The sequence below is a fragment of the Marmota flaviventris genome, chromosome 18 (assembly GCF_047511675.1).
Source record: "Marmota flaviventris isolate mMarFla1 chromosome 18, mMarFla1.hap1, whole genome shotgun sequence".
NCBI classification, from domain to species: Eukaryota; Metazoa; Chordata; class Mammalia; order Rodentia; family Sciuridae; genus Marmota; species Marmota flaviventris.
In genome coordinates this window covers 19,208,213-19,232,559 of record NC_092515.1, presented here as the reverse complement: position 1 = coordinate 19,232,559, position 24,347 = coordinate 19,208,213, and the positions used below count along the sequence as shown (strand labels likewise).

General features: G+C 41.4%; 1 pseudogene; it reads right to left on the bottom strand.

Moving 5' to 3' along the window:
* Nucleotides 1-24,010, bottom strand: part of LOC114097337 (high mobility group protein B1 pseudogene) — a 29,291-nt pseudogene extending 5,281 nt beyond the window's left edge.
* Between the last annotated feature and the right edge of the window lie 337 nt (nucleotides 24,011-24,347).

Sequence of the window (24,347 nt, the reverse complement as noted above, 5' to 3'; positions counted from 1 at the left end):
CACCATTAATAGGGAGGGCAGTCTGCTTCACTTTGACCACACATTCAGATGTGAGTCTCAGCCAAGTTGAGCTGACACATAAAATTAACCATCATGTTAATTTTATTTTACCCCCCAAAAACTGTTAATCAAGGTGCTTCCAATTTCTCCTGGATACTCTTACTATTACTGTCTTTCTGATTATAGCCATCCTAATGGATAAAAAGTGGTATCTCGTTGTTTTTTTTCTTTAGTTGTTGATGCACCTTTATTTTATTTTTAAATTTATATGTGGTGCTGAGAATCAAACCCAGTGCCTCACACACACTAGGCAAGTGCTCTGCCACTGAGCCACAATCCCAGCCCTTGCTGTTGGTTTTGATTTGTATTTTTCTGCTGACTAATGAAGCACACATCTTATTGTATGCTTCTTGTCCACTCATGTGTGTTCTTTAGAGAAATGTCTACTCAGATCCTTAGCCTGCTTTTTTATTATCATGCTGTGATGATTCTTCATATAATCTGGTATGAATCCCTTATCAGATATATAAATGGAAAATCTCTTTGCCATTCTGAGAATTCTCTCTTCACTGCTTTTTTTTTTTTTTTTTTTTGGTACTGGAGATTGAACCAGGGGCACTTTACCACTGTGGTATATCCCCAGCCCTTTTTATTTTAAATTTTGAACAGAGTTTCACTAATTTGCTTAGGGCCTCATTAAGTTGCTGAGGCTGGCCTTGAACTTGTGATCCTCCTGCTTTGGGCTTCTGAATCACTGTGATTATAGTCATATACCACTGCACCTAGCTCCTACAACCTTCTTCTCCCCTACCCTTCCTTCTCCTCTTCCTTATTTTTGATATTAGGGATTAAACTTAGAGATGCATTACCACTTTCTCCCTAGCCCCTTTTTAACTTTTTAAAATTTTAAGACAGAGTCTTGCTAAGTTGCTTAGGGCCTCGATAGATTGCTGAGGTGGCTTTGAACTTGTGATCCTCCAGCCTCAGCCTCTTGAGTTGCTGAGATTACAGGTGTGTACCATGACAACTGGTTCTCTTCACTTTCTTGAAACTGTCATTTGAAGTACAATAAATTTTAAGTTTGATTAAGTCTAACTAATCTATTTCTTTTCTGTTGTTTATGATATCATATCTGAGATTCCATTGCCAAATCCAAGGTCACTAAGATTTATGTTGACTTTTTTCCCCTAAGGGTTTTATAGTTTTTGCTCTTACATTTAGGGTTCCTATCCATTTTGGGTTAATTTTGTTTGTGATATGAAGTAGGGGTCCAATTTCATACCACACTGTCTTGATAACTGGGACTTTGTGCTAAGTTTTAAGCACAAATTAAGAACCGAATTCTCCAAAGCTATTCTTGTTCAAGATTGTTCAGTTTATTCTAATTCTCTTGAATTTCCATGAGTTTTAGAATCAGTCTGTCAATTTCTGCAAAGAATCCAGCTGGGATTTTGAGAGGGACGGTGTTGAATCTGTAGATCATTTTATGGGCATATTGTTAACCTTTAATAATATTAAATCCTTCTCTCCATAACACGATATGTTTTCCCATTTATTTAGGTCTTCTTTAATTTCTTTGAACAATGTTATTTTATTTTCAGAACATAAACTTTGCATTTATTTTGTTAAGCTTGTTCTGATGTATTTTCTTCTTTTTGATGTAACTAAAAAGGTAATTGCTTCTTTAACTGCATTTTTATATTGTTAATTACAAATGTGTAGAAATACAATTGATTTTTGTGTCTCAATCTTATATTCTTCAACCTCACTAAACTCATTTACTAGTTCTAATAGTTTTAAGTGAATTCCTTAGTATTTTCATGATTTCTCTTTCTTTCTTTTTCTTTTTTTTTAACTAAAGAGTCTTTGTTTATTCTTCATACTCTTAGTTAAACCTCACTCATTCTCATGAATTCCTTTGTATTTTCTGCATATGTTTATATAACAGTGTTGTGTCAGGTATAACTAGAGATAGTTTTACTTTCTTTTTCCATCTATGTAATTTTCTTGTCTAATTTCCCTGTTAAACCTTCAGTAACATGTAAAATAGAAGTGGTGAGAGCAGACATTTTTGTCTTATTTCTGATCTGATGGGCAAAGCATCTAGTCTTTCAATGTTAAGGGTAATGTTACCTTTTTTCAGGTTGAAATTTCTTTCTATTTTTAGTTTTGTTGAGTGTGCTTATCATGAAAGTGTTGGGTTTTTGTCAAATGCTTTTCTGCATTTGTTGAGATGATCATATGATTTCTGGTTTTTGTTCTATTGATACGATAATTTGTTTTTGGATATTCAACCAACCTTGCATTCCTGGGATTAAATTTCATGTGCAGATTTTTTTTTTTTTTTTACATAAACGATCAGCAAATAGATCTTATAAATCTTTACAGGTGAGAGCCCCTAGATTCCTTATATTTCTATGTATTGCTCTAGAGTGTTCTTTGCTTGCCTGTGGCCACTGCATGAATCAGGGGCCCCTAACTAGGTGGTGGATAGAGTGATGGTGTAGGGGTGGTCTGGAGATTCTACTGCAATGGACACAGCTGGGAAGCTGGGATGGTGCTTTCCTCACACATGGATTCTTGTGCACATGAGTTTTTCTAGGATAAAGGTGAGACAGGATAACTGAGTGTAGCTTGTACACGTTTTACTTAATAGTTGATGCCAAATAGCTCTCTCTAAAGGCCATATTGATTTCCTTGTCCTCTTTCACACCTGCCTGCGCTAGATCCTGGAACATCATGGAAAGCTTTGTAAAACACCATTTCGTTGTTGTTTTAATTCACATTTCCCTTGCTTACAAGCATGGTTGAGCATTCATCTACATGTTTATTGCCCATTTGTATTTCTTCTGTGAAGTTTCCTGTTCACATCCCTTGCTTAGTATTTCAGTTGTACTATTTGTTTTTCTTACTGGTTTGTAAGTAAGAGAGTCTTGTTGGATAAGAATCTTGGCCTTTTAGAGATGTGATCAATATCATCTCTCAGTCTGTTTATTTGCCTTTTAACTTTGTTATGGTATCTTTTATCTTTTCAGTTACTCAAGTCATCTTTCAAGTTCTTAGGTCAGGTTACAGTGTTCTTAGTCTGGGTCTTGAATATTTCTTGCTGAGTTTATTTCTAGGTATGATGAATGAGATAATTTTCCTATTTTATTTTTAATTACACAATCCTGCTGTGGAGGAGTGCTTTTGTTGCTTGGATATAACTCTTGAAAGCAGCCCTCTTGTTTGACCCTCTTAGTATCAACAATGGTTTGTCAGACTTTTTGGCATATTCCATATTGTGCAAATTGGAATATTGAATGAGAAATTTGATCTTAAGGGGGAAAAAAGATGTCACCCCCCAAAGATCTGCAATTCATATAAGTGACAGAACAACTTTCATCAAGAGAAGGGCCCAGTGAGTTAGGAGAACAGTGGAAATTCCCTCATTTTATCAGAATTTGAGAAGCCAGGTTACCAACAGTCCCACTCTTTAGTATTAATTCAAGAGAAAGGAAAACAAAATCCATAAAAAGACTTGTATATGTATGTTCACAAATGCTCTGAACACACAACAACAACCAGGAACAGTCCTGGTGTCCTCATGGGGAGGAATAAATCTTGGTACATCCAGACAAGAGGCCATTATACAGCAATGAAAAAGAATGGATTACTGATATTTACACACTGCCTGGAGGGGAAACAGAACTTAGTTTATGATTCCATTTATGTGCAACTCTAAAAAATGCAAATTAATCTATAGTGACAGCGGATCAAGTGTTGCCTGTGCAGCAGAGGAATATTTTAATTGAAAAGGGGCAAAAAAAGAACTTTTGGGCAAGATACACATGCTCTTTATTTTGGTGTGGATGTTGAATGCTGAAGCTCTATGCATTTCACTGCATGAAAGATAATCTCAATAAGAACGTTGAAACAATAAAAGTCACATTGAGAGCAATCTGTTTGTTCACCCCAGCCTGCCTCTCAGCTCCATGTGTGTGGAACTTTTCTTTGTCATGGCCTGTGTCCTCCATTTGGGAGGCTGTCCCATCACACCCTATCTCTACCTCCTATACCATTCTGGCCTGAGATGTTCCAGACAGAGGAAGGGAAGTTTCATTTGGGTAAGGAGGGCAGCGGTAGCGATATGCATACCCCATTAGCTGCTCCTGGGTAGGATTTCACATTTAAAGACTGTCTGGAGAAGTGGCCTCAGCCTTGGGAAAGATGCCCTCTGCAACAGGAGTGCTGTCCCCAGCCACCCAGGAAGAACTGAGGGTGGCGGCGGCGGTGGTGGTGATGGTGGTGGTGGGTCCTTATTGTGCTGGATTCTTAGTTGCAGGAGACAAAGTCTTTCCTAGATTTCCCTCGCTTCAACCTTTTCCAATCACGTGGTTATTTTCAAAAATAAAAAAATGGAATGGTGAAAATATTTGTACATATTATATTCAGATTTTATTATGTAATAGGCTAACGAATATGGAGACAGAAACCATCATTTTGCATCACATGCAAATTTTTTTACATAATTTCTTACGTAACATCTAGTTCATACAAAAACTCATCAAAATGTTTAAACTCAGCAAACACTTCTACTACAAGAGGATTGTTTACTGTGTGTTCTGGGAGCTGTAAATATGAGTTCATGTCTGGAAGGGGAAAACTCAGGCTGGGAGTGGCATTAAGGGGGAGGGAAAGGCACTCTAAGACTCTGTGTGGACTGGCTTTCCACCTTCATGTTTTTCTTTCTCACCAATCTGTGTCCCCGAGGTACTTGTTAAGCCAGAACTCTTGAGGCTGAGGGATCTCTGAAATAAAAGTTTCACTGGGGCCACAACAGATGCTAGCCAACAACGGTCCACGGTCTGGAACAAGTTCCTGCCACTTCCAGCAGCAAGACTAGAGCAATGTCCACTGGGCCGAAAACCAAAAGTATTTTTATAGTGAAAACTGGGGGAAGGAAGGAAAGCACAAGTTGTTTATGTTGACGCTTCACTGATTCTGGATCAGAGGATCAGGATGAGGGGGTAGTCCATGAGGAGTATTTGTTACTGCAAGTTTGGCTGGAGTCCCAAGCAGGATGTGGTGGTGATAATGGTGGTGGTGGTGGTGTGTGTGTAAATGTGTGTGCATAGGAGATGAGATTTGAATATATATATATTTTATTTTATTTTTTTTTTTTTTCCTTTGCTGTGCTGGGGATGGAGCCCAGGGCCTTATGCATGCTAGGGAAGGACTTTACCACACACATTCAGGAATTCAAAACTTGAAATGATCTTTTGTTGTGTTTGGCACATAGCTATTAACTAACTTACCCATCTCATCTTCCCTCCACCCTCCTAGCCTAAATTTAGGACACCTCAGAGTCTTTCTTTTGTCATACCTCTGGACAGAGAGTGGCTTCTTAGAAAGCCTGTTGTGATCAATTATTTTACAAAATAAAATACTACCAAGTTGGCCACTGGTCAGGCTCTCTCTGGTGTGCGTGGTAGATTATTGGGGTGCTCTATTTGGGATACAGCCTTGCTCTAGGAAGAGGGCAAAATGCAGGTTGATGCTCCAGGGAGCCAGTCTGCTCTTGAGTGCTCCCCCAGAGCTTCCCTGGCTCAGCCCCAGGGACACACAGTTAAGGAGAGCAGCAGGTATGTGGGCAGGCAACTGAGCCAGCTGCCAAGCAGGTGACTTCCAGCAAATACACATCTATGGGAATCCAGCCCTGGGGATGGCCAGGCTGCTCAGATTCATTGTGGTACTAGAGTATGTTTCTCTGATTCAGTCCCTTTCAGAGAATCCTAAAGCTCATTTTAGTGCAGGAGAGTAAAATAATTTGTTTTAACCACCATAGCTGAAGGTGCAGAAATAGAATCACGCAAACCCATGTCATCTAGCAAATATGTCTATAAGCACGGTACAAGAAATTTTTTAAAAATGAGGCAGAAAAGAGGAAGGACAAGGAAATAAATTTTTAATCCAGGAGTTCCGCATACCTTTACAGGCCTGTCACTCCCTAAACTCGTCTCTCCCCCAGCCTGTCACTCCCAGATTTCTGGGAGATCTGTAAATCTACCCCATGCACAGTTAATTAGCCCAACAATAAATAGATTAAGAGAGATATGATATCTTGAGAAACCTATAATTTAGGGTACCTTCTAGCATTATCTATGGATCAGAAAATGAAGAGCACTTCAACCTCGAATGGATACTAGAAAGACCAGACCACCCTAAGCCATATTGAGATCACAAGACTGATGTCATCTCGATACACCTCTTATACTAACCCTTCACCAAATTTCCTTTAAAAGAGCCACAAACCCCAGCATGTGTCTCTCACTTCCTAGGTGGTCTACATTGTACATACTTTTTTCTTTCCCTAAATAAATTTCTGTACCTCTACTGACATGTGCTGAAACTATTTTTTTTTTTTTTTTGGTACCAGGGATTGAACTCAGGGGCACTCAACCACTGAGCCACATCCCTAGTCTTTTTTTTTTTAGAGACAGGGCCTCATTGAGTTGCTTAGTGCCTCACTAAGTTGCTGAGGCTGGCTGTGAACTGGCAATCCTCCTGCCTCTGCCTCCTGAGCTCTGGGATTATAGGCATATGCAATATAACTGGCTGAAATTCTTTTCCTTTACACATGTCAAGGACCCCACCAGTCCTTACTGAGTCCTTCACCCTCCCAGGGGAACTTCTTGGGACTCTCTTCCAGAGATGCCACTTCTGCCGTGATATCTAGGCCACAATTATTTATAAAATAGGGTAGTTCAGCTTTATCCATAGGGTTCTTCCTAAAGATCAATCAGCCTATTGGCAACTTCAAAGAACCAGCTTTTGGTTTCATTGTTTGTTTTTGTTGTTGTTTTCAGTTTTATCAATATCTGTTCATATCTTTTATTCCTTTATTCTGCTTGCTTTGGAATTATCATCATCATCATCATCTTTCTTTTTCTTCTTAGATATTCATGATAGTAGAGTGTATTTTGACATATTATACATACACGGAGTGCAACCCATTCCTATTAGGATCCCATTCCGGTGGTTGTACATGATGTGGAGTTACACCAGCTGTATTTATAATAACCTAGGAAAGTTATGTCTGATTCACTCTACTGTCTTTCCTATTCCTAGTCCTCCTCCCTCCCCTTCATTACTCTTTGTCTAATCTAATGAACTTCTATTCTCTGCCCCCCTTATTGTGTGTTAGCCTACACATAGCAGAGAGAACATTAAGCCTTTGGATTTTGGGGACTGGCTTATTTCACTTAGCATGATAGTCTCCAGTTCCATCCATTTACTGGTAAATGCCATAATTTCATTCTTCTTTCTGGCTGAGTAATATTCCATTGTATATACATACCATCCTTGTCTATTTTCTTAAGGTGAATCCTTAGTTAATTTATTTGAGACCCATCTTTTTATTTGCAATGTAGTATTTTAATACTGTAAGTTTCCCTCTCAGCCCTGCCTTATCTGCATTTTATAAATTTTGTATTTTGCTTAGTTCAAAATTTTTCTTAATTTCTCATGAGATATTCTCTTTGACTTATGGACTGTTTAGAAGGAAAATGGTTAATTTTAAAGTGTAAGGTGTCTGGGGGTTATCTTCCTGTTAGCAATATCTAGATTGGTACCATTGTGTCACATAATATATTTTATATGATTTCTATGGTTTGAATTCTGCTAAGGTTTGATTTATCATCTATCATAGTGCACATTTCCTGTACACTTGACAGAATGTGTGTCTTGTTGCATTGGGTGGAGGGTCTCGAAGTGTTGAATTAATTCAGTTGGTTGATGGTGGTTTTCTCTTCTCCATCTTGGCTAATTTTCTCTTTACTGGTTCCATCTATTGCTAATAGAACAGCGTTGAAATCCTCAGACATCGCTGTGGATCTGTCAAGTTCTCCCTAAAGTTCTGCCAGGATTTGATTCCTTATTTACAAACCCTGATATTAAGCACATCAGCACTTAGGATTGTTGTGTTTTCTGGATAAATTGACACCTTTATCATTATGAAATGTTCCTGGTAATTTTCTTGGCTTTGAAGTCCAAATTGTCTGATAGATTAGTATAGACACTTCAATTTTCTTTTCACGATATCTAGACTGGTACCATTGTGCCACATAACATATTTTATAATTCTGAAATTTATGGTGTTCGTGTGGTATATCTTCTTCCCTTTGTTTTATGATTTTTAACCTACTTATATTATTACACTCAAAATGAATTTCTTATGGGGGTCATAAACATGTTTTTTTTTTTTTAATATTGAGGACTGAATGTGGGACCTTGACCACCCTAGGTAAGTGCTCCACTCCTGAGCTATATTCGCAGCCCTAAATTTGCTTTTTAAAAAATAAAATGTCTAGGGTTCATGCCTGTAGTCCCAACTACTTGGGAGGTTAAGGCAGGAGGATTGCTAGAGCCCAGGAGTTTGAGACCAGACTTGATAACATGACCAGACTCTATCTCAAACCAACCAAACAAACAAACAAATATTTCAGATGCTCTGTATATAGATATTTATATGTACAGGGATAATCTATTACAGCTACTATTACAAAACAATAATACATTGTGTTAAAAAGCATTCTGGAAATCCATCTTTTCTTAATGTGTTTAGACTATTTGCATTAATATAATTATTGACACATTTGGATTTAGCTCCATGTTTTATTGTTCTCTATTTGCACCATCTGTTTTCAGTTTTTCAATTTCCTCTTTTCTGCCTTTATTTGGGTTATGTGAACTGTTTTGGTGTTCTACTTTATCACTGTTCTTGATAACATCTCCTTATGTAAATATTTTGCTGGTGGAACTAGTGATTGTAATCTTGCCTCTCTAATTCAGTCCATACCTTCAAAACTCATATATAGTTTTGGATATGGATAAAAATCTGAACTGTTCAGATCACATTCTAAAAATGTTTCGAAGAATTTTCTGAACAAGTCCATAAAAATGTGCAAAGAGTAGAAACAGTCAACTCAGGAAAGTATGAAGGGCCAGTATCCAGATGGAAACTGGCTCTACCTCACTAGTACTTGGTGAAATGCCAGCTGAAACCACAGTGAGATATCGTTTCAGATTCTTAAGTCGGGGGAGGAGAGACTGAGACTGCCAAATGGATTACTGGTAAAGATCCAGAGCAATGAGAAATCCTATGCCCGGCTGGGGGTGGTATATATTCTCCCCACCACTGGAGGAGGAAGTGAACACATGAGACTGTTCACACGATGACCCATCTACCCTGTTGTGTTCTCCAAGTACACAAAGAGAAATATGAAGTATATTTTCAGCAGCATCACCTGCAACAGGGGCTTAAGTAAAAAATAAATGTCGGTCTGTTCATGCAAAGGAAGACTCTATAGCAGTTCAAATGAATGAAGAGCATTGTATCATCCCAAATTTTATCAAATGGAACAAGTAACTTGCAGAAGGATGCTCACAGTACACAAATTATAAATTGTTCAAAATACACAAAATAATTCTCTCTATGGTCTAGGAACACACACATACAAAATAAAGCCTAAAGGGAAATACAGGAATAATGAAGACTAAACTCAGGTTAGTGGTTACCTTTTGAGGGGAAGATTACAGGATTGATGGGAGAGGGTTCTTCAAGGGTTATTCATGTTTTTAAAATGGTAGGTCAGTCCTCGTGCTTGCTATGGGATGGATATGGTTTCTGTGTGTAATAATAAAACAGATATATGTGCATTTCTACATACACATGAATATACATTTATTTAAAAATCCACACATGCATATGAATAGCCACATGCATATGAATACACACATTCATACACACACACCAAAGTCTTAGGAATATGTTGTGCTGAGTCGTAGGATTATGGTTGATTTTCACTGTACTTACTTGTGCTTGTAATTTTATAAAAACTTCTTCTAGAATGTGTATTACCCTTATCTGAAAAAGAAGTTACGAAAAATAGTTTTTGATGAAAGGAATGTTTTATCACAACGAGACACAAAGAGAGAGACAGCATTAGAGCCCTAAGGGCAGGTCTTATCTGGTTTTCTGAAATGAATTCTTTCCCTCTCTGCAGAATTTCATGCTCCTACTGTTTGATGCTGGACTCAAATCACTGCTCAGGATTCAGCAACAGCCAGGCCGGTTTATAAATGCTGTGCTTTATACCTCTCGCTAGCCTCTCAAGCTGTGTTTGGTTTCTGTAGTTTCTAAAACCAGATGAACTTGGGAAAATATCCCCCAAATATTCTTTGTCGCATTTTCACGTCCATAAGAAAAGCTAAACAGGGCCATGTGGAGGGGTGGATGGGCACAGAATTGCTGCCTGTCTATCCATCCATGTCCCCTGCCTCTCCGCTGAGGAGTCTGTCCACTAGGATTTCTTTCTCACATCTTGCCAGTCAGTGTCCAGAAGAGGGCGCAGGTGATTCCTTCCCAGCCGGCCCAGCTTCATGGGCTGCCCCCAGGAGCTGAGCTCTTACCTCCAGAAAGAGGAAGACCCTCAGATTCTCTCCTGGTGTTTGCAGTAGCCATTTTAATCTCATTTCTGAATTTTCCCTGTTTGGATTTGCCTGTGGGTGTCTATACCCTTCAGTAATAAATTCCCTAAATTAAAAAGAAACAGGCATTTCCTACATGTACATTTCCTACACACACACACACACACACACACCCTCATGTGCTGACACATGAGGCAACTAATGGCCACATGTGGCTTTGAGATGTAGCTCACCTGAACCGAGATGGGCTGTAGAAGAAATACACTAGACTTGGGGGACTTATTTAGCAAGAAAATAAGAATATAAAATATCTCAATGATTTTGAATACACTTGCTTACATGTTGAAATGATGATATTTTGAACATATTTACCTAAATAAAGTATATCACTGACATTAATGCCACCTTTTTATTTTTGGTGTTAGGGATTGAACCCAGGGCCTTGCACATGCTAAGCACATGCTCTCTTGCTAAGACATTCTCCACTCTTGCTTTTACTATGAATCTTTTCTCATAAATTTTCCTGTTATTAGACACTGTAACATCACGTCTGTGGCTCGTGTAATATTTCTATTGGCCAGACCTGGTCTCAAAGTAATGTTATTAATGTGATGATGATGATCGAAGTGTCAATGAATTCTCTCTCGATGGTAGGATTACAGGTTGTTGTTGATATTATTATTTGCTTATCTATACTTTCGATTGTTCCATAATTAATATGTATTACTTGTAAAGCAAAAATAATGAAAATGTCAAAGAAAAGCATTTGCAACAATTTCAAAAGCAGGTTATTTCAGTATTGCACCAGGAGTCATGGCACAGATGCTGCTTCTACAGGACAGGTGGGTTTCAGAAAGCCTACTTAGCACCCCCACCCCACCCCCAGCCATTGCGTTTTTCCCTCTGGTGTGATTGATCAGATTCCTTTTAATACTGAGAGTACTGTCAGATGTCTTTCAGTTTCTCCAATTGTAACTCCTTCAGGAGTGTGTCAATTTGGGAACATCTTGTCAAGTTTCCATGATCTCTGAGCCGTAGTGTTTAGGGGGATTTCAGGGTTTGCTTGTGGCATGGAAATCTTGCATGTAAATGTTGATTGCAGTTTTATTATTAGTTACTAAGAACTGGAAGTCATCAAGATGTTTTGCTGGATGCATGGATAAACAATCTTTGGACTTGATGGTAAAAAGGAATGAGCCATCAAGCCACACAAAAATATGAAGGAAACTCAAGTGTATATTGCCGCAGTCCGGCTGCAGCAAAATAACCCGGGGGTGGGGGGGTGACGAGCAACTTGTGTACATTGATACAGCAGGAGTGGGAGCCGTTTATTGTAGGACAACAGAGGTATTTATACATTCCACACAGCTTATCTTAATTAACATAAACTCGATACAGCAGTCAACCAATAAGGAATCTCCACACTTAATGGCTCGCTGGTGTTACTTCACAAACCACTCCCTCTGGCATTTTGCCAGGCACCATCTTGACTTCTTTACAGACCCTAACATTTCTCTGGCAAAATGCCAGGCGCCATCCTGACTTGTTTACAGACTCTAACAGTGTATTCCTTTTTTATTAGCTCATATTAAATTATACAGAATAATGGGCTTTATTGCAGCATATTTGTACACACATATAACACAGTTTGATCCTACCTATCTTCTGTACTCCCTCTTCCCCTCCCCCTCCCCCATCCCCTCCTTCTCTAATGGTCTTCCTTCTACTCTTTTCTCCCCCTAGATTCCACATATGAAAGAAAACATACAACACTTCTCTTTCTGCATCTGGCCTACATGCATATTTATAAGTGAGAAGGCAAAACTGTAAAGATGCCAAGCAGATGATTGGTGGCTAGAGGATTAGGGAGGGGAGAGGGTTGGAAAGGGATGCCAGGGGATTTGAGGGCAGCGAGGATATTCTGTATGACACTGTCATTGTGGAGATATGACACCATGCATTTGTCAAAACCCATAAAATTTTAATGTATGCAAATTAAAGAAAAGTCACTTAGGATGTCAGGGAATCCGGGGTGGAATGAAGAATGTGGCAAAGAATCTTAACTATATTATGAATGCAGGGAGCAATTTTGCTGAAGGAGGGAGAGGGAAAGGTACCAACCTCAGTGACTTTGGAAATGGGTGGAGTCTGTCGAGTAAAGGCATGGGGACTGTACCCAAGCACTGTACCCTATTTGATGAGGAATGGAACATCACTGAGGTGTAAAACAACCTCAAGAAACTAGGTGCATGGGTTTTAGGCAGCTATTTCACCGCTGTGACTAAAAGATCTGACCAGAGCAATTTTAAAGGAGGAAGAGTCTATTTGAAGGCTCATGGTTTCAGAGGTCTCAATGCATAGACAGCCAGCTCCATTCCTCAGAGCTCCAGGTGAGACAGGAACAACAGGATGGAAGAGTGTGGCAGAGGGAAGTGGCTTACCTGGTGATCAGGAAGCAGAGAGAGGTCTCCACTCGCTAGATACAAATGTATACCAAAAGCTACACCCCGATTCCCACCCCCTCCAGCCACACCTACGGCTTCAGTTACCACTCAGCTAATCCCTATCAGGGGGATTAAATCACTGATTGGGTTAAGACTCTCACAACCCAATCATTTCTCCTCTGAACATTCTTGCACTGCCTCATATGTGAGCTTTTGGGGGACACCTCACGTCCAAATCAAAACAGCCTGTGTACTTGGAGCCACACAAAAAAAAGGGGATATGAAATCACGGACAAAAATTTTCTAATTTGATAAAAAAAAAAACCCTTAAATATCCAAGAAGCTCATGAGCCCCCCAGTATAAGAAATGAAATAACAACCCCCAAACTAGACTGGGATTGGAGTGTAGATCATGTGCTTAGGAAGCAAGAGACTCTGGGGTTGATTCCCCAGCACCCCCCCCCCAAAAAAAAAGAAAGAAAGAAAGAAAACTAGGCAAAATCACACCATAATCAAATTGCTCTAAAACAATGTAAAGAGAAAATCTCAAAAGCAGACAGAGAAGAAATATATATATGATAAAAAAGGATGAAACAAATTTCTTCTTGGAAAGATGTAAATTGTGTGACATTGGAGAAAATTATTTAAAAGAGGGAAAGAGAAAATATTGAAAGAACTGGGCATGGTGGCACATGCCTGCAATCCCAGCAGTTTGGGAGGCTGAGTAGGAGGATCATGAGTTCAAATCCAGCCTCAGCAATTTAGTGAGGCCCTAAGCAACTTAGTGAGACTCTGTCTCTAAATAAAATATAAATAAAGTGCTGGGGATGTGGCTCAGTGATTAAATGCCTCTGGGTTCAATCCCAAGTTTACAAAAATTTTCAAAGAAAAAAAATAGAATTTGTTACACACACAAGAAGTCAAAACAGGTTTTCAGATAAACAATATATGAAAGAAATCATGTTCAATAGATATGCAGTATGAGAAATATTAAAGACTGTCCTTCAAGCAAGAGACTAATGATATTAGATGGAAATCCAGGTATACACAGAGGAATAAATCCTTTTGCATTGGTAAACTCTGCAGCAGGATGCTGAATTGAAGTAGGGAGAACCTCAGGTAAAAGCATCCAGTCTCTCACACTGTTATGGTCTAGATATGAGGTGTCCCCCCACATCTCATGTGTGAGACAATTCAAGAAAGTTCAGGGGTGAAATGATTGGGTTTTGAGAGCCTTAACCTAATCAGTGCATTAACTGGGTGATAGGAATTAACTGGGTGGTGGGACTGTAAGCAGGTAGGGTGTGGCCAGAGGAGGTGGTCATCGGGGATGTGACTTTGGGGTATATATTTTGTCCCTGGAGAGGGGAGTGTTCCCCCCACTTCTCTGCTGCCTGGTGCCATTCCTGAACTGTTTTCCTCCGCCCCACCCATCTGCCATGATGTTCTGCCTCACCTCGAGCTCTCAGGAATGGAGTCAGCCATCTATAGACTGAGACCTCTGAAACTACAAACCCCAAATAAATTTTTCCTCCCCTAAAATTGCTCTTGTAAGATCATTTGGTTTTTAACAATGAAAAAGCTAAACAATCACCAAACATCAGATCCACTAAATATCAACTTTGGGTTTTTCTGATAAAATGTTTTTTATACATTTGAGGAAACTCCCTTCTATTTCTAGTTTGCTGGAAATTTTTATAAGGTTATTGGATTTTGCAAAATTTTTTTTCTGAATCTGTTGAAATGATTGGTCTTTTCGTCTGTAATATGGTGAATTACATTGGCTCATTTTTAAGATTGAACCTGCTTTGCCTTCCTGGGATAAATTTCCCGTGGTTGTGGGCTGGGGATGTGGCTCAAGCGGTAGTGCGCTCACCTGCCATGCGTGCGGCCCGGGTTCGATCCTCAGCACCACATACAAACAAAGATGTTGTGTCAGCCAAAAACTAAAAAATAAATATTAAAATATTTAAAAAAAAAAAAAATTTCCCGTGGTCATAATGTCCTTGTGGCATGGGTACACATGCTCAGGGGCACAGGTTTGTGTGTGTGGCAATGTATTGGACCTAGAATAGTCAAAATAACTCTGAAAAGGAAGAGTCAATCAAGTGTAAGGGCTACAATACCTCGTGTCAAGACAAATTATAAAGGTCTAGAAGTCAAGACAAACAAATAGATCAAGAGAACAGAATAGACAGTGCAGAAATAGACCCTCACATATATGTTCTATTGGTTTGAAAGAGGTAGAAAGTAAATTCAGTGGTGGAAGGAGACTTTTAGTAACAAACGGTACTAGAACAATTGGATATGCATATGAAAAAACTTCAGTCCCTAAGTGGCAGCATATACAAAATTTAATTGAAAATTGATCATATCCCCAAATGGAAGACCTAAAACCATAAGATTTTTATGAGAAAGGAGCATATTAGTTTGACTTTAGATTAGATGAAGATTTCTTAGATGATCAGCGAAAGCATGGTGGTGCATGAAATAAAACAATGAATAAATCACACTTCATCAAAATTAAGAATTTCTGAACTTTTATTTATTGATTGGTATTGGGGATTGAACCCAGGGGTGCTTTACCATTGAGATACATCCTCATCCCTTTTTATTTTTTTATTTTGGGACAGGGTCTCACTGAATTGCTTAGAGCCTCACTAAATTGCTCAGGCTGGCTTTGAACTCGTGATCCTCTTGCCTCAATCTCTTGAGCTGCTGGGGTTACAGGCATGCACCACTGCGCCTGGCACTCTGAGTTCATCACACAGGGAACAGTGAGGTGACCTGGCACCCCCTGGACATTCCATGTGACCTGTTCCTGAGCTGCAGAGCTAGAGCAATAGAAGAACATTTGTCCCATTCAGTCACCTTGTCCTGCTCTCATCTCACAGGGCCCTTCCCATGGAGCCCAGGTTCCTGGAGATACAGAGCAGAGGCCATGGGGGGACCTGCCCAGCACCCGGCAAGTTGGACTGGGAGCCACAGGAAGGCTGTTTCCTGCAAGCCAAAAGAGCCTTGGCTAGTTTCTTAGCAGCTCATTTCTTACCAGCTATCTCTCCTCTGTCATTTCCCTTCAAGAAAAAGCAGAAAGAAAAGGGAGATGGAAGGGGAAAAATCAATGAAATAAAATAAAACAAAACAATAATATGACATTTCCCCACCCACCTGAAGGGAAGAGCATTTGTTTCTGTCACTTTTACATCTCCAAGGTTAATGTTGTCACATGGTCTATCCAGTATGCACCAGACTAGGACACCCTTGGGGTCATGGATATGGACTTAGAGCAGGAACTGGGCAAAACAGGTGTGCATGCACTTGCACACACACACACACACACATACAGTCATGTACACATGTGCACACACATGCACATTCACACATGCATGAGAGCACATGTTTGCATGGCTTTAGTCTGCTCCCAGCTCAGCCAGGTAAGTCACCACAGCCACTATGTTGTCCCTGGACTTCTCTGACCCTGCTGGTGCTCCAGGCATTCTTTGTGTCCCACCTTGACACATGCTCTGGCCATGGAGGTGTCTGCTGTGGGGACAAGGCACAGACAGAAGGAAGGGGAAGAGGAGGAAAGATCACTGAGGCTCCATGAGCCCAGGGACAGTGAACAGAGGTGTCTGTAAGACCCTCCCATGTGCGAGCTGCAAAAGACTGTTGTCAACCTAAATGACAATCAGAGAGATTCTCCAAGAAATAATGAAAGCGGAAGATCTCAATGGGAATATGCATGCCATGGTAAGTTGGGAGCGATTCCAAAAGGTTGAGGCAAAGGGAAATTTTCAAAAGTGAAATGAGGAAAATTATGCGAGATATTTGGAAGCAATGAATCTTGGCTATGAGGATCAATGACAAGGGTGGCATCAGTCCAAGGTGAAACATATTTCTGCTGGGCAGACGTCCTTGCAGAAGCACTTTTTGGGCAAGGTTGCATGGTCTTTGTGCAAGGTTGTGATTCTGGCAGAATCTTCCATGAGCAATTCTTATTACCAGGAACATGTGTGTAAGATCCCCACCCTTCGTAAGCTCCCTGCTTTATTTATTTATTTTTAGTTAGGCTCTGACATGTGTCACTCCATTTTGATTCTGACAATCTTTATGTTGTCATGAACTGTCCCAAGCACCACAGCCACCCCAGGCCTTTGCTCTCCTTCCGGCCTTCTCCAGGGCTCTGTTGCACACGGGTTGAATCACAGTACATCACTTGGAGGTCTTGACCTTGGTGTCTGGCTGAGGCTGGGAGACCATGGTTCACAACATTCCTTTGTGAGATCGGGCAGCCTGGGCAGTACTGTCCTCTCCTCCCACCTGCTCAGGGTATCTGGAGCTTCCTGCAGAGAGTTCTGGATACTGCAAAAACAGGGGTCATAAGGAAGGGGAGGCTGAGGCCAAAGGGATGTCTCCTGTTCCTGGGAAGGAGGTCTTCTTAGGGGGCACTGAATCTAGACTGGGCTCCACCTTAGAGCCTCTTTACTCCAAGGGGGCCATATCTCCTGAGTTTTGGGGACTTTAAAGGCAGCGGTCAAGAATGGTGGACCCAGGACCCTGGCCTTCTGGGCCCACACCTGCCCAGTTTCCTCTGGTCCTACAGGAGAGTTTTTGGATTCTGGAAGCAGGACCCTGGTGTATCAGCTTGGTCTCAGTCTTCTGCCCCACCTGTGTCCTGGTGGCTGCTCAGGGCGTTGGAGCTTGGCCATTCCTGTCCCCTTGAGTAAGTGAGGTGGCACTGTCTTGGCCTTATGGGGCATGTGCAGGCCTCAGGTAGCCAACACTACTCTAAAGGGCTTGTCTTGTCTTGGGCCAAACTGCAGGAATGGCTGGGTACATAGGGGCCTTGGTTCCCTCAGTCCTCACCCTAGCAGCCGGGAGGCCCGTGGTACCCCTGATGCCTTCCCTTTCCAGGGATTGGGTTGAGGCTGAGCCTGGCTTCTCTGGGTCTGGGACTTGTGCCTTTGGTCCTGCTTTTGGGTCTTCAGTGAGCAGGGCAGGGCCTAGTGAGGGGGCTCCAAAAGGATTACAAGGCCAGGCCCACCCTGTAGTTCTCAGGGGTGGCCAGATGTTAAGAGGAAGCAGTGGTCTGGGAACCCTGCTGTCTAGGCCCATGGAGGGATTTGGGAGGGAATTCCCAGATCTGAAGTACTTGCCCGAGAACCCAGGGACAGGATGGCCAGATCCTCAACCCTCAGATCCCCTGGATGGAGGCTTGTGGCCCTGGGCTCTGGGAAGTCCCTCATGCTGCTGGGCCTTAGCATCAGGGACAGCCCAGCCAGCCTGGGGGTGAGGGAGACCCTTACTATTTTAAAGGAACTGCCCCTACAGCCAACTGTTTCAGAGGGACTGCACCCATTGAAGGATATGGAAAATGACACTGTCTGACGTGGAGGAAGAGGGAAGAGGAAGTAACAATGGGCCCCGAGGGAAAGAAAGCAAACTTCCATCGCTCCCCGGGTTGGGTTCGTCTCCAACGTCTCCACCACCAGCAAACATTCACCGCTTCCCAACCACAGTGGGACCTGCAGGGAGGGTGGCACTGAAACACTGGGCCCTGGACTTTCACCCTGTCCCGTTGCCAATGAGTCCTGGAAGGAGAAGAGCAAGTCGCCAAGCTCTGGGTAACAGTGGGTCCAGAGGAAGAAGAGAAGCAGGGAACACCGAGTTCTGAGCTTTTCCCAGTGACAGTGAGTTTGGGGCTTTTTACAACTTCTTTCCTGACTGTCCAAACCAACATGTCCTGCTTCAGTCTCAATAATTCAACCATCCTCATTGTAAACTATAAAACTCAAAGCCCCTCTGTTACTGGCGGCCATTTTTGTACTAGAATATGACCCCCCACCCCCACCCCCAGGCCCAACTGATTAACTCTGCTGTGACATAAAGGAAAGCTTGCTGATCCGTTTGGGGTCTTCTGTCTTCTTGTGTTTTCATAAAGGTGCTGAACTGTGTTAGTTATTTTTGCCTATGCCCATGGACTGTTGGCGTTGGGTTGGTCGGTGGGAGAGGACCAGCCCACTCTCCTTGGAGAGGATCTTGATGCCAGCAGAGGCCAGAGTGCTGGGGACACTTGCTCCAGGTCCAGGACCTTCCCTGGGAACCACGAAGGTTCTCATGGATCCTGCATTGCTCCCCTGGTCTGACACTGAGGACACCCAGTGCTGATCCCAGAGGGAGGTGCGTGCGGCCTGGCTTGGGAGCAGTCCGGTGTCTCAGGCTGCTCCTGGGTCTGCCTGACAGGACTCCGCTGCCCTGGGGCTCCCTGCCTCCTGGTTTCACTCAGCACCTCCTGGCTTGGGCTTTAGCCCTGATTGAGAACTCAAGTGGGAGAGGCCTTAACAGTCATTTAACTCACTTGCCACCTCACCTGGGGCCTCTCTCCACAAAGGATAAGTTGCCCCCAGGCACTGGGCTCCCTCTGCCTCTGGGGTCATCCCCTCCAGGTCAGGACTGGACTCTCCCTACACTCTGGCCTCTGCTCTCTGCCCATATCCCAGCTAGATCCAGGATGCCGATTCTTTCCACTCCTGACGTCCTTCAAGGTGTGCTCAGAATTGAGAGGCACTGCTGCCCTCTGGGGGAGGGTGCTGTCTCCCCTAGGCTTGGGCCTCGGTTGACACAGATGAGTGTCATGGCTCCTGTGCGTCTCCGGGGCCTCACGGGTAGGAGGCGGGGAGGGGGGAGGGGCGTGGTGGGAGAGGCCCACAATGCACCCTGTCTCTGAGGCCCAAATGTCCTGGTTTTCAGAAACTTCCTAGAATAGAGGAGGAAGGTCAAGGGGGCAGGGCCAGAGGTGCCTGGGACTTTTCCCTATTTACTACCCCAGGGGGACCTGAAGCTGGGGCTCCCTGGGGGACTGGCAGCCAAGCCTTTGACACACGAGCCTCTGGGGCACACTCCAGATCCAAACTGTACCAGAGAATAGTTTTTAAAATTTATTTGTTCTTTTTAGTTATACATGACAGTAGAGTGTATTTTGACCTATCATACATGGAGTATAACTTCCCATTCTCGTGGTTGAACATGATGTGGAATTCCACTGGTCACGTGTTCACAGACGAACATGGGAAAGTTACGTCTGATTCATTCTACTGTTTTCCTGATTTCATCCCCCCTCCCCTCCCTTCCCTTCATTCCCCTTTGTCTAATCTGAAGGACTTCTATTCTTTCCTATTCTTCCCCTTATTGCGTGTTAGCATCCACAGATCAGAGACAGCATTAGGCCCTTGGGTTTGAGTTTTGGGGATTGGCTTATTTCACTTAGCACGATAGCCTCCAGTATCATCCATTTACTGACAAATGCCATAATTTCATTCTTTTTTTATGACTGAGTAATATTTCATCCTGTGTATGTACCACATTTTCTTTATCCATTCATCTGTTGAAGGGTACATAGATTGGTTCTGTAGCTTAACTATTATGAATTGAGCTGCTATAAACATTGATGTGGTCACATCACTATAGTATGCTGATTTGAAGTCCTTTGGGTATATGCTGAAGAGTGAGATAACTGAGTCAAATGGTGGTTCCATTCCAAGTTTTCCAAGGAATCTCCATACTGTTTTCCAGAATGGTTGCACCAATTTTCAGTCCCATCAGCAATGTATGAGTGTAACTTTTTCCCTACATCCTCACCAACATTTACTATTACTTGTATTTTCTATAATTGGAGTGAGAGGAAATCTCAGTTTAGTTTTAATTTGCATTTCTCTAATTACTAGAGATGTTGAACATTTTTTCCTATATTTGTTGATCAATAGTATTTCTTCTTCTGCAAACTGTTCAGTTCCTTTGCCCATTTATTTATTGGGTTATTTGTGTATTTGGTGTTACGTTTTTTGAATTCTTTATATACCCTGGAGATTAATGCTTTATCTGAGGTGCAGGTGGCAAAGATTTTCTCTCATTATCTAGACTCTCTCTTCACATTCTTGATTGTTTCCTTTGCTGTGAAGAAGCTTTTTATTTGATACCATCCCACTTATTTATTCTTGATTTTACTTCTTGTGCTTTAGGAGTCTTATTGAGGAAGTTGGTTCTTAAGCTGACATGATGGAGATTTAGGCCTACATTTTCTTTTAGTATGTGCAGGGTCTCTGGTCTAATGCCTAGGTCCTTGACCCACTTTGAGTTGAGTTTTGTGCAGGGTGAGAGATGGGGTCTAATTTCATTTTGCTACATATGGATTTCCAGTTTCCCCAGCACCATTTGTTGAATGTATGTTTATTATACCAGAGAATTTCTGAAGGGATCCTTTATTGGTGAGTGAGAAAAATAGGCAAGAAGATACATGCAGTACAACTGATTGTGCTTAAAGACACAAAACCAACCAGGCACAGTGGTACATGACTGTAATCCCAGTTATTCAGGAGGTTGAGGCAGGAGGATTGCAAGTTCAAGGCCAGCTTGGGCAACTTAGTGAGACCCCGTCACACACACACACACACACAAAAAAAAAAAAAAAAAAAAAGGAGAGGGAATAGGATTGTAGCTCTGTGGTGGAGCATTTGCCTAGCAAGTACAAGCACCTGGATTCAGTAAAACACACACACACACACACACACCACAAAACCAAATTTGATTGGTATATTTTCCATGGGTTCACATATAGCTATGTGAAGAACTTTTCTGAAGGCCAGAAGGAAGATATGAAATTCATCTCAGGGTCATGTTTGAAAGTGGGGAGTATGACACAGGGAGTGAAGAGAGCTTCAGCTTGACCTCTATGAGACCAATTGTTAAATTTACTCAAACTAATTAATGGATAATGAAATTTTGGTGTATAGTTTTATGAGTTTTGACAAATACATAGAGTCATGTATCACCACCACCACCATCAAGGTAGAGAACAATTCTCTCACCCCCAAGGCATCCCTCCTGATTAACCCCTTTGCTATTAACCCCTTCATAAGCTCCAGCCTCTGCTCTGGCAACCATTGTATTCTCCATTCCCAGAGTTTTGGCTTTTAAATGGTGTCAGATAAATGGAATCTTGCAGTATGGAGTCTTTTATGTCTGTTTCTTTTCCTTGGCATAGTTCTTCTGAGATTCATCCCAGGTGTTGTGTGGATCCACAGTTTATTCATTGTTTACTGCTGAGTAATTTTCCATCATTTGGATATACCACTGTTTATTTGCTTTGTTGAAGGACATTTGGGTCATTTCCAGTTCTTGGAGATTGCAAATAAAATTGATATAAATATTCATGTACAGATTTTTGTGTGAACCTAAGTTTTTATTTTTCTACAGTAAATACCTAAGAGTGGGACTGATGGGCCATGGATTAATGTATGTTTGCATTTATAAGAAACTGGACGTTGTTTTTCAGCCTATACTGTTTTGCATTTTCACTTATAATGTGTGAGAGTTCAAGTTGTTCTGTAACTTTGGTATAATTATAATTTCATATACTGTTTTAAAATTTTTTAGTCCTATTAGTAAATGTGTAGTGGTATTTCATTGTGTTTTTAAAATATTTTACTTTGGAATGATTTTCAGCTTTCAAGAGAGTTGCAAAAATAGCACAGATAGTTCTTATATACTCATCTTCCTACCTAACATATGTTTATCAAAACAAAGTAATTATATATTGGTGCAGTACTGTTAGCTAAACTACAGATTTTATCCAGATTTCCCCAGCTTTTCACCAATGTCTGTTTTTGACTTTAGGATTCACTCCAGAGCCTGGTATTGAATGTGCTTTTCCCAACCTTGGATCTTTTGAAGAATACCGGTCAGGTGTTTTGTGGCACCTCCCTCAATTTAGATGTGTCTGATATTTTTTCATACTTAGAGTGAAGTTTGGATTTAGAGAGTGAATACCAAAGGAAAAAAAATTTTAAAGCACTTCTTTATTTTTGGATTTGCCAGCTCTTGTTCTGTATTACCTGTCCCATCCTGGAATCAACCCATTCTACCTCCTCTCCAGGGATCCCTGTTTCCTTATATTGGAGAATGGGATTTAGAGATCAAGACTTGAGTGTTGAGCATGCTCATTGCTACTGGGGAGTAGCTGCTCCTGGAATCTTCTCAGTGGACAGCTAGGAAATTTATGTATGTATTCCAAACCATGCATATTTGTCTGCATCTATCTATGTACATATTTTTTTAATTAAAAAATTGTATTTACTTAGAAGCATTCAGAATGTCAACAAAACAGCTGCAACTTTTCTTTTTTTTTTTTTTTTTTGCAATTACAGAGTGGTATTCAGTTAACAGAACAACAATTATTTCATATAAGCTGCATCAGAGACAACTGAAGATGAAAAACTACCATCCCTATATATAACTAATTTGTGCTGTGCACCCACAAGGACCTGTTTAAATTTCCATGCCAATTTACAACCCCCATACTGTACCAGGCAAGGTTAGTACCTTTGAAAATACCACCAGGACAGGGCTCTCTAAAGACACATTTGGTAGTGTGTTAACTGTACAAAAAAAGACACTGCACAGTTTAAAAACAAATCTTACACAGCCTTACATTTCAATTTTTTTCTTTAAAAGGAGTGAGTTGTGTACAGGGAGGGGTGTTAAATGCTTTACAGACAAGAAAAAAAAAACTGTGCTAGAACCAACTTATTCATCATCATCTTCTTCATCTTCCTCCTCCTCCTCCTCTTCATCTTTTCGTATTTTGCCTTCAGCTCAGCAGCTTTCTTTTCATAAGGCTGCTTGTCATCTGCAGCGGTGTGATGCCACCTCTCTCCCAGTTTCTTTGCAACATCACCAGTGGGTAGGCCAGGATGTTCTCCCTTGATTTTGGGGCGATACTCAGAACAGAACAAGAAGAAGGCCAGCGGAGGCCTCTTGGGTGCATTGGGATCCTTGAACTTCTTTTTTGTTTCCCCTTTAGGAGGGATATAGGTTTTCGTTTCTCTTTCATAACGGGCCTTGTCCGCCTTTGCCATGTCTTCCAATTTTCCTTTCTGTTGAGCAGACATGGTCTTCCACCTCTCTGAGCACTTCTTAGAAAACTCTGAGAAGTTGACTGAAGCATTTGGGTGCTTCTTCTTGGGCTCCTCCCTGCAAGGTTGCACAAAGAATGCCTATGATGACCTTTGGTCTCTCAGCTTCTTGGGATCTTAGCCCATGTTTAGTTATTCTTCCTCAGCGAGGCACAGAGTCGCCCAGTGCCCATCCGGCTCTCACTTGCCCCAGCGCTGTCTCTATGGAGCTCAATGAACTGCAATGGCTCTCTATGTACATATTTTAATAGATGAGTTCATACTGAGATGTCCAGTTCTACTAGAATTCCCCCTGGCTTTCTGTGGTTAGTTCTTGATCATTCAGTAAACAGCCTGTCTTTTATCATCTCCGGTACATTTTCTTATTTGTTCAATCCTACTATACATGAAAAGTAGTTTTCAAAACCTGTATCCTTTTGAGAGGCAAATACATCAACTAGAACACACTTTGTATTCGTTTTTT